Source organism: Aptenodytes forsteri, unplaced genomic scaffold (genome assembly GCF_000699145.1).
Source record: "Aptenodytes forsteri isolate BGI_AS27 unplaced genomic scaffold, ASM69914v1 Scaffold112, whole genome shotgun sequence".
Lineage (NCBI taxonomy): Eukaryota > Metazoa > Chordata > Aves > Sphenisciformes > Spheniscidae > Aptenodytes > Aptenodytes forsteri.
The window spans coordinates 1,060,045-1,076,009 of NW_008794883.1; the positions used below are offsets into that span (position 1 = coordinate 1,060,045).

The window sequence follows — 15,965 nt, forward strand, 5'->3', positions numbered from 1 at the left end:
ATGAGGTCTCCCCTCAGCCTCCTTTTCTCCAGGCTAAACAACCCCAGTTCCCTCAGCTGCTCCTCGTAAGATTTGTGCTCCAGACCCTTCACCAGCTTCGTTGTCCTTCTCTGGACACGCTCCAGCACCTCGATGTCCTTCTTGTAGTGAGGGGCCCAAAACTGAACACAGTATTCCTCAGTCCTCTGTCTACAGTTGGGTTGTTGTGCAAACATTGTCCTTTTTCTCTTTCTTCCTAGGGCAGCACTAAAGCCATGAATTTCTCTCTTCCTTGATACAATCAATATTTTCACATCTTTACTACATTTTTTTTAATTTATGGTGGTCTTCTCAGAAGTCTTCTTATCTTCCTTTCACATGGATCCAAAGCTGGTAAGTATTGCTTCAGATCAGCAGTAACGTTACAACCTTATTTCCAATCTAATGCTCTCATTTCAACCTCTCCTAACTTTCTGCACTATAGCCATTACATTTTAAATGTGTAGGAGCCGAATATGCCATGTCTTTAGTAATCATGCTTTTATACCAGCAACATCCTTTCAAACAAGGACAATGTTATTCTAATAAGAATCAAGAAATTCATTAAAAAATTAAATAAAATAATTTAAAAAAGAGATCAGAAATTGAATAAAACTCTGGATCTGGTCACCATTATTTCCTAAGAAGCAAGGGGAAAAAATGAAGTCCTATATCCATGCCACACCTCCTATCTCCTCTCCCCCCATTTCACAGACTTGCTACAAAGGATTTCTCTGAAAAGTCAAAGGATCCTTGCACCTTCATGATCTGCCTCACATCCTCTCTGCTATCATAATTGTCCTGAGTTTTAGTCACAAAGTAACAGAACAGTTAAGGATCTCCAGAGATCCCTTCCAATATCTAGACCATCTAGACTCACGCTACTTCATATTGAAATTCTTCCATTTCATTGAAAGGTGAAAGAGAAAAATCTCCCTCCCATCCTCAGGCATTCGCAGTCAATGGAAGCTACCATACTATTTTAAGACAATAAACAAGCGCTACAAGAACTGGACTTGTCTAGACAGTTATTTTTCAGTAAGCCATTATTTTTCAGGAATCCTGAAGCATATACTTTGCAAACAAGCCCATGAAAGCAAATGCATAGACTGTTCATAGGGTGCAACTGTTCAAATGTCTCCGACCTCCACTGACTTCTCTCCAGATGAAATGAGTTGCCCATTTAGTAGCTGGTAAAGTCTGAGCCCGTATCGCTATTGATACAAAATTATTACAGTGGTCCAAATTATTTTTTAAATGAGAAAATAAACCTTCACCTACACTCATTTTATTCATCTACCCTTTACAATGTTAAGAAAGATTTATCAGTACACAGACACAGGTGTACTGATTTAATAGTTTCTCATGAATATTGCCATTCATAATAAGACAATCAAAGTCAATCTTGCACTTCAGCAAGAACATGTTACTTAAGATTATACCAGAATTGTAATAGCCAGGTATTTTATAATAGCCTGAAAATGACCTATCAAGCCTAAGCATTTTCCATTCATATGATTTCAAGAACAGGACTTGACTCCGTGCAACTACGTCCCAGGAAATGGCATGACAAGCAGCACACTCTCTACAAAAACAAGATATGCATATTGTAAGAAAACCTCCCACATACTTGTATGGAATTGGCGATAAATCTTGAACCTATTTAAGGACACAAAAAATGCCACAGTCCATATTGTTACTATAGCATCAAACTAGGTACTCTTTTTTGGAAAAGTTAACATTTTTCTCACAAATTTTAATGTCAAAAATCTCTACATAAAGCTAAGCTAGATGGGCTATAAAGAACGTATTTAAAAGGAGTCAATGAATGTAAAAATGCTATTATGAAACACGTACCAATAGTTAACCGGGAAATCTTTTAAAAATTACTTTTACTTTCCAACATCAGACATGCCCTGGGTCCTGTGAAAAGCTCTGCCTGAATCTTCCAGGATTTCACATTGGTTTTCTCATGACACCTAATGTTCTGATTTTAGAACAGCATAATTCTATTTTGTGTTTTCAGTAACAAAATTTTCCTCACTATTCTGTTTTGCAATAATGATTTCAATTGAATCATTGTTGATTTTGAATATCTTCATAAAAATGACAACTCATTATTTTTCCTTTACTTTTCATACTGGTTATGACTTCTTTCCTCTCTGCCATCACTACCACTAAATTAAAAAAAAAAAAAAATTCTTAGGGCCCTGATAATAACAAATATCCCCTGGTGGAATTTTTGTTTGTGTGGAATAAAATTAAGAAACCAAAGAAAATTTAATTTTGGTTCTAATTAAAAATGAAAACATTTTCAGTGCATTTCCAGGCTTTTCTTACAGCATATCTTCTGTCATTTAGCTATTTTAAATTCCCATATTAGGAAAGTATTTTGAAAATGGAAATTTTGAAAGAGAACGTTAAATAATGATCATTTTTTCTAAAAGTCAAATAAAAGATAATTAAAACAGAGCTTCTTAGTCCTTTATTTCAGTTATTTCTTTCATTAAAATATGACTTTGATAAAAGAAACAGTGAATGATGTAATGAGATTTGATAAGCCAAGGTTTAGACAGTAATAGACAACATACTAGGATTTTTTTCTCTTTTATTTTTCTGTCAACAGATCACGCACACTGAAGATGCATGCACTTGTTTTCTTATTTTGGTTTGAAAAAAAATACATTATTCAGTTGCTATACATGTATGCAACCATTTAAATACATGTTGTATTATGTTATAGAATTGTGTTCCAGTATTCTTAATATTTCCAAAACAATAGAATAAAAAAAAGCATATACATACCTTTTTAATAGTTTTTGTCTGCACAAGAGCAAGTTCTCTGTTCTCATCTGCTACATACAAGGAAAGTTTCACATATGGGTCACTGCAAAAGAAGATGTCATATTTAATGGGAATATAATTTTACAGCCAAATACAATTTCAGTATAAATTTGTCATTTAATTGGATAACAACATCAGCTCTAAACAATTCTAGTGAAAGTGTTTTCAGTGAAACCTAGTAACTGTAACAAGCTACTGAAACATTTATAATACGTGTTTGAATATGCTTAATTAAATACTGACCACAGCATTAAAGATGATTTAACTTGCAGCTTTGTCCCATTGCTATGGACAAGAACCACTTGCTTGCATACAACTTCTGCTCACGAGCATGCACGTGGCAGTCCATTTAAACAAGTCAAGAAAAAATCTGAGCCATGGATTTTAGGAGAGACTCACTGTAACTAACCACTTGAGGTTGACAGGAAATGGAACAGGAATTATCTTGAAAAAGTGGTTCCAATTCTACTGAACCATAAAACCAAGCTGCATGGTATCAGCAGTGATACCAGTATGGTCCTTCTGTCCATCTGATACCCCTGCCCAGATCCTGAGCTCTTCTACCCATGCCGCAGGTCTCCTCCTCACCAGCTGGTTCACTGCGGTGCTCGCTGCAAACAGACACTCGTACGCTCATCTCACAGGCAACCCACACTCATGGGTCCCCACCGAATGCTGTCATGGACACTCTCCCCAGCTGGTACCCTTGCCCAGACCTAGGACCTCCTACTCCCTGGCTAGTCCAGCTTGGGGTATGCTAGTGAACGCCACACGTACTGTTCCACGCACACCAGGTCTGTGTGTCTACCCTGGCCACTTGTTCTGGCCTTTGTGTTGTCCCTTCTTCAACGGCAGAACACCTCTGCATGGAGCTATGCGCAGAAACAGATCAGACACTCACTCTGCCCCCCAACAGCCGGCACCCAGACTGCGACCAGCAGCCCCGCTCCAGCCACTGGCACTGAGCCCCTCACCTGCATTTTGGATAATCTCCATGAAGAAGATGCTCCCGCCTTCCACATACCCTTCCATACTGAATAGCACACTGACCCTGCTTCAGCTTTTTGGGCCCTTCTCATTACCAGGTCACTGAAGATCAAACACTATCATTAAGGTTTGCATAAATGCTTCAGCCTCCATTCAAATCCAATTTCCAAGGTCAATGAAGCAGACTGAACATTAAATTTGCAGCTATGGGGTATTATAACTGCTACCTTGAGCTCTACAGAGTAGTAAATAGAACCACTGCTAGAGCTATTTTCCATTAGAGTTTATTTGCACTTAGGGAAAGTCTTGCCCACTGTGCCAGAACCAGCCAGCATAGACAAATCTGGCCTCAGATGTCCCCCCCACCCCACCCCCTCTTCTTCTTTTCAGAAGGAGAAGGAAGTAGACATATTCCAGAGACCATACAGCACTCTATGTCAGACATCTTTCAGATATAAAACATGCCACTAAAGGAGGTCACTGCTTTCACCCTAACTTCAGCTGCTTCTCACTGTTGCGGTGCCGCGGGTTTCTACCCTCCAAATCTGTGCTTTCTGATTTCTTTCAGCAGGGAGACAGTAGCTACAACAAGGGGCAATGTGGAGAAAGGCTCCATGGCACCAGTATGAGATGACAGTCTGCTAGGTCCTTTCCAGTACCAGCAGAAGAATACTACATCTGTTGGGAGCTCTAAACATTGAAGGACTCCACAAGACCTGAAGAAGGGAATCTTGTATGCTACAGCAACCTTAAGTATGCTAGTGTGGTTTCCACAGTACTCACAAATAATACATTCAAATATAACCTTTCTTTTATGGAATAAACTAGCATGGCCACAAAAATGATCCGAGAGCTGGAACACCTCTCCTATGAGGAAAGGCTGAGAGAGTTGCGTTTGTTCAGCCTGAAGAAGAGATGGCTCTGGGGAGACCTTCTTGCAGCCTTTCAATATATAAAGGGGGCTTATACGAAAGACAGAGAGAGACTTTTTACTAGGGCCTGTAGTGACAGGACATGGGGCAATGGTTTTAAACTGAAAGAGAGCAGGTTTAGATCGGACATAAGGAAGAAATGTTTTACGATGAGGGTGGTAAGACACTGGCACAGGTTGCCCAGAGAAGATGTGGATGCCCCATCCCTAGAAGTGTTCAAGGTCAGGTTGGACTGGGCTTTGAGCAACCTGGTCTAGTGGAAGATGTCTCTGCTCATGGCAGGGCTGGGGGGGGGGCGGCACCAGAGGGGTGGACTAGATGATCTTTAAAGGTCCCTTCCAACCCAAACCATTCTATGATTCTATATTGAAAGGTGTTGTGGTTTAACCTCAGTCAGCAACTGAGTACCACGCAGCTGCTCGCTCAGTCCTCCCCACCCCCCCGCCCCCAGTGGGATGGGGGAGAGAATTGGAAGAGTAGAAGTGAGAAAAACTTGTGGGTTGTGATAAAAAGTTATAATAATAATAATAATAATAATACACAAAACAAGTGATGCACAGTGCAATTGCTCACCACCCGCCAACCGATGCCCAGCCAGTCCCCGAGCAGCGGCCCCCCCGGCCAGCTTTCCCCAGTTTATGTACTGAGCATGACGTCCCATGGTACGGAATGTCCCTTTGGCCAGTTGGGGTCAGCTGTCCTGGCTGTGCCCCCTCCCAGCTTCTTGTGCACCTCCAGCCTTCTCAGTTGGTAGAGCATGGGAAACTGAAAAGTCCTTGGCTAGTGTAAGCATTACCTAGCAACAACTAAAACATCGGTGGGTTATCAACTTTGTTCTTGTCCTAAATCCAAAACACAGCACTGTACCAGCTACTAGGAAGAAAATTAACTCTATCCCTGCCAAAACCAGGACAAAAGGACCCAACTGGGAGAAAAACATCCTGCAGAAACAGAATAACTTCACATGGGTATAATGTCAGAAAGTGGAACTGGAGCAGTGCCTCTGCTTGAAGAGAGGAAATGGGTGGAAGAATAAAACCAGGATACTCAACTGCTCCGATGCTTCCCTTTCAAGATTGTAGCACAGTCAACTGGATGCCAATCTAAGGTTTCTTGAAGGAAGGATAAACAACAGACACTCAGATTACCAACCATTTAATTCAGAGATTCAGACACTCTCAAATACATTTCTCTGATGCTGTTTAAATTTAAAAACAATTTTGTGACAGTATCACTACAGAATAATCAGCAGTTGAGTGTTCATTATACTAGATGCTTAATTTACTTGGAAAATAAAATACCGCAGTAAGGTGAAAATAAACTAAGAATAAACAAGACAATGTTGGATTGATTATTGTATCAGCAGATGCACATAAATGCATCTACTTAAACGGCAATTAAATTCAGCATTAAGCACCAAGGTTTAAAAGAAAACAAAGCATCATTGTGATTAAAAAGAAATGCTGATACTAGTTTGAATTGCTTAATGTACTGTGCTGCCTAATAGTTACTGGCAAAATAGCCTATTACAAGAAGCAGTAGAAACCAGATATTCATTGAGGCTTGCAGTTTGCAGTGTGTGGGAGGAATCAAACAGCGCCTTTCTGACATAAGCCAACATGAAGAAAGAAGTCCGTATGGAAGGAGGAGGATTAAAAGGTAAAATTAAGGACCTTATAGGGCTGTGAAACGAAAGTCTTAACCCCAACACTGCACAACATTAAGAAACTAAGACTGACTGCTAACATTTGAATCCACAGAAGCATTTAGGCATGTTTGTGGATCTCATGTTCAAGCTTTTCTGCAGGTCTGGCCCTTAGTTTTAATTCAATGCTTAGACACTTAAGTCCGTGTCTAAGAATGTCATTTTGCCTTCAGTTTTAGCTGGTCTAAGTCTGCTGCTGAAGTTAGCCTATCCTCTCCTTCACCTTTGGCCACATATTCCTGCATCATTGCTAGTCAATCAGATCAGACAGCTGATGTGACTGAAAAAACCACTACAGAAACAATAACAGTAATAATTACAAAGTAAGAGCTTTCAGATATAGAAGTTTCCAGAAGATAGGGAGGAAAAGAAATGCCCAGCTGGGATAAAGGGAAGATAAGACCTCACTTTCAATGGAAGCAGAGACTCAGCTTAGCTTAAGCCAATTGTAAAACCTCAATCTTAGTTACTTCTGGAATCAAAGCCTAGAAAGTATTATTTTGATAGCGATTTTACTGCACAGGACATTGACAGCCATATGTAAAACAAACAAAAATCATATGGGTATAGGTGGACCTACATCTAAGCATAATGGTACTACTTACGCACACTTGAAAAACGTGAAGGTTCTTAAAGAAAAGACTCTGTAATGCTAAATAGGTGGGAATAACACCCTCCCAGTTTTAAGATATCAATCCATACTTGGGCAATGCTGTTTTCATGAACCCTTAGAAATATGAGAAGTTCTTAATCCTAAAATATCCTGGATGAATCTTCTGTCTACAGAAAATGAAGAACCGTGAAGGTGGCAACAGTTGGTTTTTTTTTTAATACACTTTAAAAAAAAAAAAACAACAAACAAGAGAATAATTAAGTTTATTACAAATTTCAGTAAGAAAATGTTGCCTTTACTGAACAGACTATTGACATCTCTGCCCGCTTGAGAAGTGGGACAGACTGTCAGACTAAACTGCACCAGCAAAGTTCTCACTCCTGAATGTGCGGCAGGAATTTATCCAAATGATTAGATATTTGAGAGTGTTTACTTACATGCAGTCGTTTAAGTAAACGAGTAAATGACCACTTAGCTGGTCAGATACTATAAACCAACCTAAGTTGACACTGCTCTGAGTAAAGCTGTCTCACACCCCTCTCTACCCTGGCCACTTGTTCTGGCCTTTGTGTTGTCCCTTCTTCAATGGCAGAACACCTCTGCACGGAGCTATGTGCAGAAACAGATCAGAGGAAGGATTCAAATTAAACGCAACAGGCAGTGGGGCAAGAAGAGGTCACTTTCCAGCCCAGTCAGGACCCTCGCTCATTTCAGCGTGCAAATGGGCTAACATTTGCTGTTCTGGGAAAGAGAGGATACACAACAGAGGCAGGAAGGAGCGTCAAGGGGAAGGTCAGGAATTTTTATTTATTTCTTTTTAAGTCATGATGTCATCTTAATGTTTTCTAAAGTCTACCATCTGACTTAATCTTTCAACAAACTAAACATTGCAAATAAATAGAAAACAGCACTTGTTAAGGACATCTTTAAGCCACCTGAAATGCACTGCCAGCTTGTTTTTTTGTTTTTGTTTTAGCTTTTTGAATAGCAATGAGCATTTAAAAAAAAAAAGAAAACTGTTAAATAGAATATAAGGAAATAAGGAAACAGCAAAAGAAACAAAACCTGAGATTTACCACTACAGTTTCTTATCCAGAAGCTGTGGCTGATGTGATTTGATGACAGCTTATAGAAAAATTTGTTTAAGTCATGTTACCTGCTTTACATACTGCTAAATTCAGCATTTCATTCACAACTCTGGAAGCTGCAGCTGCCTCAACAAATCTGACAATTGGTAATTTTTTTTCTGTGCTTTGAACTCATGATCTGTCCCAAAGAGATGTGAAACTTCATGTGAAAGCTCTAGGAACTGAAGGATCAGAAAGCCATACTCATTTAGCAACAGTGGCAGAGACAGCATCTCATTCACAGATTGTAGCTTCCAGGCCAAAGTTTCCTAAAAGAATTTAGTTATCTGAAGAATAATCACCACACACACACAACTTCTGTTCACGCCATCAGAAAATAAGAGGACACGAGTATCAGATACCACAGAGCAGAACACTGAATTTGTAACAGTTTTCTTCTCCACTTGGAATTAGCTGTAAATAGGAAATATTGTTGACGTCTATAAGGTTGCTTCTCTCACTGCACAGTTCTAACTAACCTAGAAAAAGTTTACAGGAAATCATGTAATTTTTCTTCATTAGGATGCAGTATCATTGTAAGCACACTGAGTCATGGCAAGGACATACCCAGATTCATGATTTTGGAAGTATCTTCTGTGTCCAGATAAAACACAGACTGGAACTTATTTTCAAGCACCATACACACTAGTTCTTAGTTTAAGAGCTTGAGCTACATCTTTGTTCGGAGAAAGCTGTGTTTTGACATTAGTCAATTCAAAGGAAGGTCTTGGTGAAAACAAGACAGTTTGTTATGGCTTACAGGTTTCAGACAATTCCACTGGGGACAGGGTTCCATCACTTCTAATTTCAGCGAAGTTGATGTCTAAATTAAATTGAAATATAGCAGAAGAAATTGTTTCTAAATCGGCAGATCTTAAAAAAATAAAAAAAATGGGATGACTCAGGTGTCATTCTACTGCAGCATCTAGCCCTCCAGAGTTCAGAAAGACTTATTAGTTTCAGCACAGTGCTGAACTGAGCTATTTCCAAACGTTTGAATAGGGTTGTGACTCAGCTAATAAACCCACTGAAAAAGAAAATGCCAAGAAGAAGAAAGCAGATGCTCCAGGGCTGCTCTGCAAAAACCAGCTCTGCCCAGCAAGGTCAATGCCGAATTCACTGGATCCAGAGCTGGCACTCCAGCCAGGTGCCTACGTCCTCCGGTCTCCATAGCATCACAGCACTCGTGCTACTCAGGCAACGGGAAAACTCAGACATGACCGGACTTCCTTCCCCACAGCTCCAGATAATAGAAGCAATCTGCAGAGAGCAAGTCTCTCCATTATTTCTAATTATTATCCTGGACAAACTTGGTAAATGGCATCAAAAGGTAAAGTGAATATTTACTGCAACTTTTCTCTAACCGTGTCTCTTTTCAAAACACTGCTAAAATTACATGTTACATTTCCACAAGGATTTCACTTCCCTCCATTAAAACACCTGACTGATTCTTACAAAAATACTGCTGAACAAAACTTCCAAAACCTACAAAATTGTGCTTGAGCAACAAAACACCTCATAGCCAGAATGTGTCAATGTTAAAGAGCATATTCTTTCTGAAGAGAAGGAGCCATTAAGGAACTGTAGAGGCATTACTGTACAATAAATAAGTGATCACTTTTTTTATGCTAGGAACATACTTCGACACTTTGACCTTAAGACTTCATAAGCTCAAAGACCTTTTCATGAGAAGTGTTGTTAAAGAAAAGGTCAAGTTTACAATAATTAAGGTTGGGTTTTGTTCGTTTGTTTTCTTTTTTACAGTTTCTTTGTGATATTCCTCTTACACCCTGGTGCTGTGCCATCTTTAAACTTCCACTGTTGATCACAAATAAAAGCTCATCCTCTTGAACTCTAGCATTACCTGCAAAACTTCTTCTGGAAATTCAAAACTTATTTCTGGGCAGAGACACAGGAGACCAAGGATATTGAAACATCTCCATAATGAAAACATACATGAGACCACGAGCCTTCTAACAAAGTGAATTCACTGTGTGTTCAAAGGCCTGTAACTGCAAATGCCATGCCCCTATTTTAGAAAAGTAACTGCTATTAAAATCTAAGCAAAACATTCAGCTACACTAGTCATGAAAACATAATAATATGGATCCATCACCTGAACACCTGCTCTCAGATGTTGATTTAGCTAAAAACCACAAAAACCAAACAAACACAAACGAAAAACCAAACACACACAAACCACCATGTCTAACCAGACCAGTTCTTTCTAGACTCCTAGAAAGAACAACAGAAACACAAGAAATGAAGATGAAAGGTTCAGGACTTCAGAATGCCCCCAAAATATATAAATACAGTCAGCCTGCCTGTGTTTCTCATGGAGAGATTGTACAGCGGAAACAACCTACTCAATCCTCATCTCAGGCATTTTACCTAAAGGGCATATTAAAAGCAATTAGCAATGGTTATCCCTACATAGAAAGTGCCTGTTACCAGGCCATTCACCAGTCAGAATGGATCCGCCAAGCAGAATTCAGAATACGTTACCATACTCTGTCTCTCACATAGTTCTACCATAGGAATCTTAATACCTATATATAATTGATCAGGTTTACAGAAAGACTTGCAACTGACCTGTAGCAGCCTTAACCTTCCTACCCATTAGAAGCTACAATGAGCATTAGGATGCTGACCATCAGTGAAAGCACAGCTGAGCAAGGAAAGGACTAGATGCAGATCCAGTAAGTATGAAGGGTAGTGAAGGCACAACCATGACAGGTGACCAAAAGCACACATCACATGAAGCGGGCACACAATTAACTGAAGAAATTTTAGTGGATGGAAAACACTGTTAATAGCACCAGGGAAGGTGGAAAGGGGAAGAACAGTAGATGCACTTGATACCCTAGAGCACCATAAAAGAATACGCTTATTCTTGAAACCTTGTTTACTGAGAACTGAAAATGAATATACAGATTCAACCAAAACAAAGTCAAACCAAAATACAACAGGGTATACACATCTTTTTCCCCAATGAAGAAGTCTACTTCGCTTTATAATTTCAGCTTACCCATTCAATTCTGGATGGAAGATATACTGGATATACCTGGATGGTGCATCTATTTGAGGCATTAACATGCATGTGAATACTCCTCTCCACTCTCCTCCCTCCCCAAATGCTGGGATCCTCCAAACCCAAAATCACAGAACAAAGCAGTACTCAGGGTACTATTCAACCAAATCCTGGTAATGCTAGGGAGGAAGATGACTATGAGCTGGATGAAATCATAACCAGTGGGTTATGAAAAGACTTCTGGAAAAAAGAGAAGCTTGAAAACAAGTGTAATGGAAGCACGATATTTTTTACTTTTTAAACAGTGCAGAAAGAAAGGAGGGAACAAAGCAGCAGCCAAAACCTGGTTTGACACTGCCAAAAGCTGCCCCACTGGCACCACCCCCTCTGTCTAGGCTGGGCAGGGCATCCTCCGCGCCTGACACCATGGGTACCAGATAGTAGACTGACCATCCTGGCTGTGTGTGTGCACATGCGTGCACGCACACGCCATTAGCGGATTATAGGGGACAGCCTGGGTGCACGTAAAGCTACAGAAGCTACATCTCCAACAAGAGGTGTTTTAGATTCCGAAATCCATGTGCTCCAAAGGGCCAAGGGCTGCTTCTAATCCACACTGCCAGCAACAGGGGCTGCATGGGTGAATGAGAGAAAGATTGAGAAAGAGATCAGAATTTTGGGGGATTGCATGTGGATAGGTTACAGGTGATCATTCACACTTTGTAAGCATCTAGTATTGCTGCAACCTGGTGTGATCACACAGCTGAGCCTACTTTGAGACCAAGGTTGGACTAGAGACCTTGTAAGGTCCCTTCTGGACTGAATTTTCCTATGGCCCTATGATTATAGTCAAGTAAAAATATTAGCACTCATTGATCCCAGAGTCAGTTTATAAAAACACACATCTGAACAACTTCACCCTTGGTCCCTACCATCACTACCACCATTGTTTAAAGACCTCTGTACCGAGTGTATTTCAACAGAAGTTGCAATTAACAACTTTCTTGTTCCAAATGTAAAGTTTCAAATCGCACTGTACGCAGCTCATTAATTTAGATTACGTTCTATACAGAATAGTTAAAACACCTAAAAAAATGAATATTTATAAGTGTGGTCAAGGAATTGGCTAAGTTTTTTAAAAAATTAGTAAGTCAGACAAAAAAAAAAATCATTGAATAGTCTGAGTAATCATTCCGGAACTTATTCCGTAATCCTACCGGAACTTATTCCTTAATCCAGCACATTAACCCTTCCTCCCCCCCCTTTTCTTTTTTTCCCCTCCTTCTTCCAGTTTTGGTGCCACTCCCCAGTTTCCAAAGACTTATTACATTTGGCTCCTCTGCACTGCATGTTTCGGCAAGCCAACCATGCAACATTGTGATCATTCTTCGACAAATTTCTGAAGTAACATGACAGAGTTTCCAACAGTCATAAATATAATTAGGCAATTCTTTACATTGCAGTTACATAAACTCTTAGTGACTAGAATATATCTGACTAATATTAAACTTCTTGTGTTTGGAAGTCTATAAATAAAACACACTGTAAAGCTTTTAAGAAACTTGTTACTTAGAACCAGGCTCAGATTACAACTAAATAAACCATCTCATTTTTAAGTGCCGCTAATTCAGCAGCTCCAGATGAAATAGATGGGTTTGTAACTACACAGAAAGAAAAGCCTCACTTGTCTGAAATGACTGCAGAATTACAGCTCTGATAGCAGAGCAAGGACATTAAGACAGCCTTACAGGATTCAACATTAATCTTCCCAAAAGGGTTGCAGAAAATGAAAGAAGAGTATCAAAAGTAATTTATATCATAATCTGCCTTTTCACCCTGACTCACCCTATTATTTTTTAAAAGTTAAATTCAGGTGAGAAATGCACAATATTTTAAACATTTAGCAAACAAGACTTTTCTATTCTTGTGGAAAAAAAATACTCAACAATGTATCTTGTTAAGTTTCTAAATAATTCTGCATTTGTTATATAACAAAATCATTATTAGCATGCACTTACTGTATTCAGTTAAAATGGGAAAGGGTGAAAGCATTGATTCCAGTACCTTTAACTGTTCCACATGTTTTGATGCGTAAAAATCTTAAATCTACTCCCTGCCAATAATTTATAATTTGAAAATCTCTTCCTGGCATTAGAATATGTTCAACCAGAAAAAGTCAGAACTGACTCAAATTCTTAATGAAGCTTATTCTTAATAAGTCTTCCATTTAAGAAAACAAACACCTACACACCCTAACCCCCCCCTAAACACCCACCACAGGCTTCTGTTGCATAATGAATCCTTAGTACAATAAAACCCCAGATACATCTTTTCTAAGATTATCTGTATTTATGAAGCAGGCGCTTCTGCTCCTCAGTAAAGAAACATTGACCAGAATTAGCAGAGCATTCACCACACAGCAGTACACACCATCACACCATGTGCACTCAGTGCACGCTGGCATTTCCAGAACAGACCTTGCTCTCACACCACCGTCAGGTACGTTGCTGCTGGCAGTGGCAGCAGCTCCTGCCTGTGAGTGCACAGGCGGGGTCACCCAGCTGCTTCGGGAGCCCACATGCACTGCAGCCCCCAACTCCAGGCTCAGTCTGTTGGGACCTTCTGCAGGGAATTAAGGTGGGGTGACCAAAACACGTAACTCCTCCAAAAGCATGGCTGGCTCCTGCAGCAGTGCTGGCTAAGCTGCTCCCACCTCAGCTCCCAAACAGCTGAAGTTTACTTCTTAACATGTTCAGGTGACCCAGCAGTTTGGTTCACCCAGTACACCTGGTTGCAAAACACAGCAGTTCAGCTGGTGCACTGCAAGCTGTTCAGCTGTCACCAACACAGGGGAACAACTGCTGCAAGGCAGATAGGACAGAGAGCTGAGGTTAGCAACCCCTTCAACCGAATCATCACAATCTGCATGCCAACAGCCTTAGAGAAGGCCTGTCCCACTTCCTCACTGCAGCCAACACGTCAAGTGCCACAGAGCTTCCAGTGCCCCAACACTACAACCACGGCTTCTGGATCAGCTCCTCTCTCCATTACAGCCGATACCCACAGCCACCTTACAGCACCTAATGTCTAACAAAAACAGGGATGTGGAAAAAAACACACTGACCATATCAGTAACAGCCCAGTTACAAGGGTGCTGAGACAGGCTTTTCTAACTCATACTTCAAGCCTGCGTTACCTCAGAGTTCTTGCATGACCTCCAGTAAACCTCTTCTCTCTGTGCTTCTCAGTGTTGGTAGCACTTGGTCACAAAGACATGTATGCAACTAGACAGAATTCAACAGGGTGTCAAGCAAAACCAAACCAACTGTTATTACTAGTAAAATGCACAGTCTCTTGTTTCTAATCTCTACAGCTGCCAAGTATACTAGACATCATGCAGTAATTATAGGTTTCCTCAAATGCTATGAATACAGACGACCACACCAGGTCTTAATAACTTAAAACAACGTGTGCCTAACGTTGAGATATAGGTTAATATATCTCATTAATAATGCAGAATGATGCTGGTCTCTAACTTCTGATTATTAAGAAATCTCATCCCATACGTGTCTGTCATCTGCTCTGTAAGTAACACAACAGAAGATCCCAAGATCAATACATCTACTAGGAAAAACTAAACAAGCTACAAAGTAAAAGACGACAGACTAGCTGAGACTTCTTGGAGAGCAGACATAGTAAAAGCATTGAGCAAACTGGTGAAGAACTCAAAGAACGGGAAAAGAATGAAAGAAGCAGATCCACAATTAAGAAAATAACTACAGTAGCAAAACAAAATATATAAAAGGTATCCCAGAGAACAGACATTAAACATCAAAGTAGTAGTAAAAGCACTGAAGGAACGTTGCAATGGCTAATTCCACCCTGCAGTCCCATCTAAAAGCAAGTATTCTAGATGAACATGACATCTTTGCAAGGTAAAACTGGTACTGACATGGAAGATTTATTAGATAACAACATGAAGATCAGTAAAATTGAGGAAAATTTGCAGAACAAAATATAGCATCTGATCTGTTCAAAAGTCACTGGAAAAATTATAAGCAAATCGGAATGAAATATACACGAAGACAAGAGGAAATACCAGATTCCTGTCTAACGGCAGTATTTGTAGATGTGTTAAAGAAAGGAAATCCTGATGATCCAGATCACAGAAGACACAATAATGAATGAGATACCTGCTAAGGGTAGTCAGAAAAAAAACAACAAACCAACTAGGTTAGAGGGAACTTTTGAGCACAGAAAGCAGACTCAGATCAGTTCGAAGTCGTACTTGCCAGATATTTTCACCTTGAAATTGATGGGATTAAAAGGAGGGGAGGCAGGGGATTGAAATGAAGTATTGTTTTCTTGACTTGTAAGGCAGACAGATTCATTCTTGAAGAAAGCCTTATAAAAAACCCCGTATGGCACTTCTGGTAACCACAATTACAAATGATGTATGAATACTTTCATTGTGCTCTAAAAATAAGTTGAAAAATAAAGCAACTCATTCCACAGTTCCTTGTGAGCACCAGTCTCCGACTTGAATCACTGCTGATTTGCATCAGGTTTTAAAAGGCTTGCCAATGTGACATCCATCTACAAGAAGGGCCGGAAGGAGGATCCGGGGAACTACAGGCCTGTCAGCCTGACCTCGGTGCCGGGGAAGATTATGGAGCGGTTCATCTTGAGGGCGCTCACAAGGCATGTG

At 40.1% G+C, this 15,965-nt stretch overlaps 1 protein-coding gene across 2 annotated transcripts in view; it reads right to left on the reverse strand.

The window, feature by feature from the left end:
- Positions 1-15,965, reverse strand: part of NEDD4L (neural precursor cell expressed, developmentally down-regulated 4-like, E3 ubiquitin protein ligase) — a 168,033-nt gene that overhangs the window by 120,273 nt on the left and 31,795 nt on the right. For both annotated transcript variants that reach the window (XM_009274737.1, XM_009274736.1), the window contains exon 2: positions 2,824-2,905. The gene's annotated coding sequence lies outside the window, so the exon portion shown is untranslated. The remainder of the gene's footprint in view (positions 1-2,823; positions 2,906-15,965) is intronic.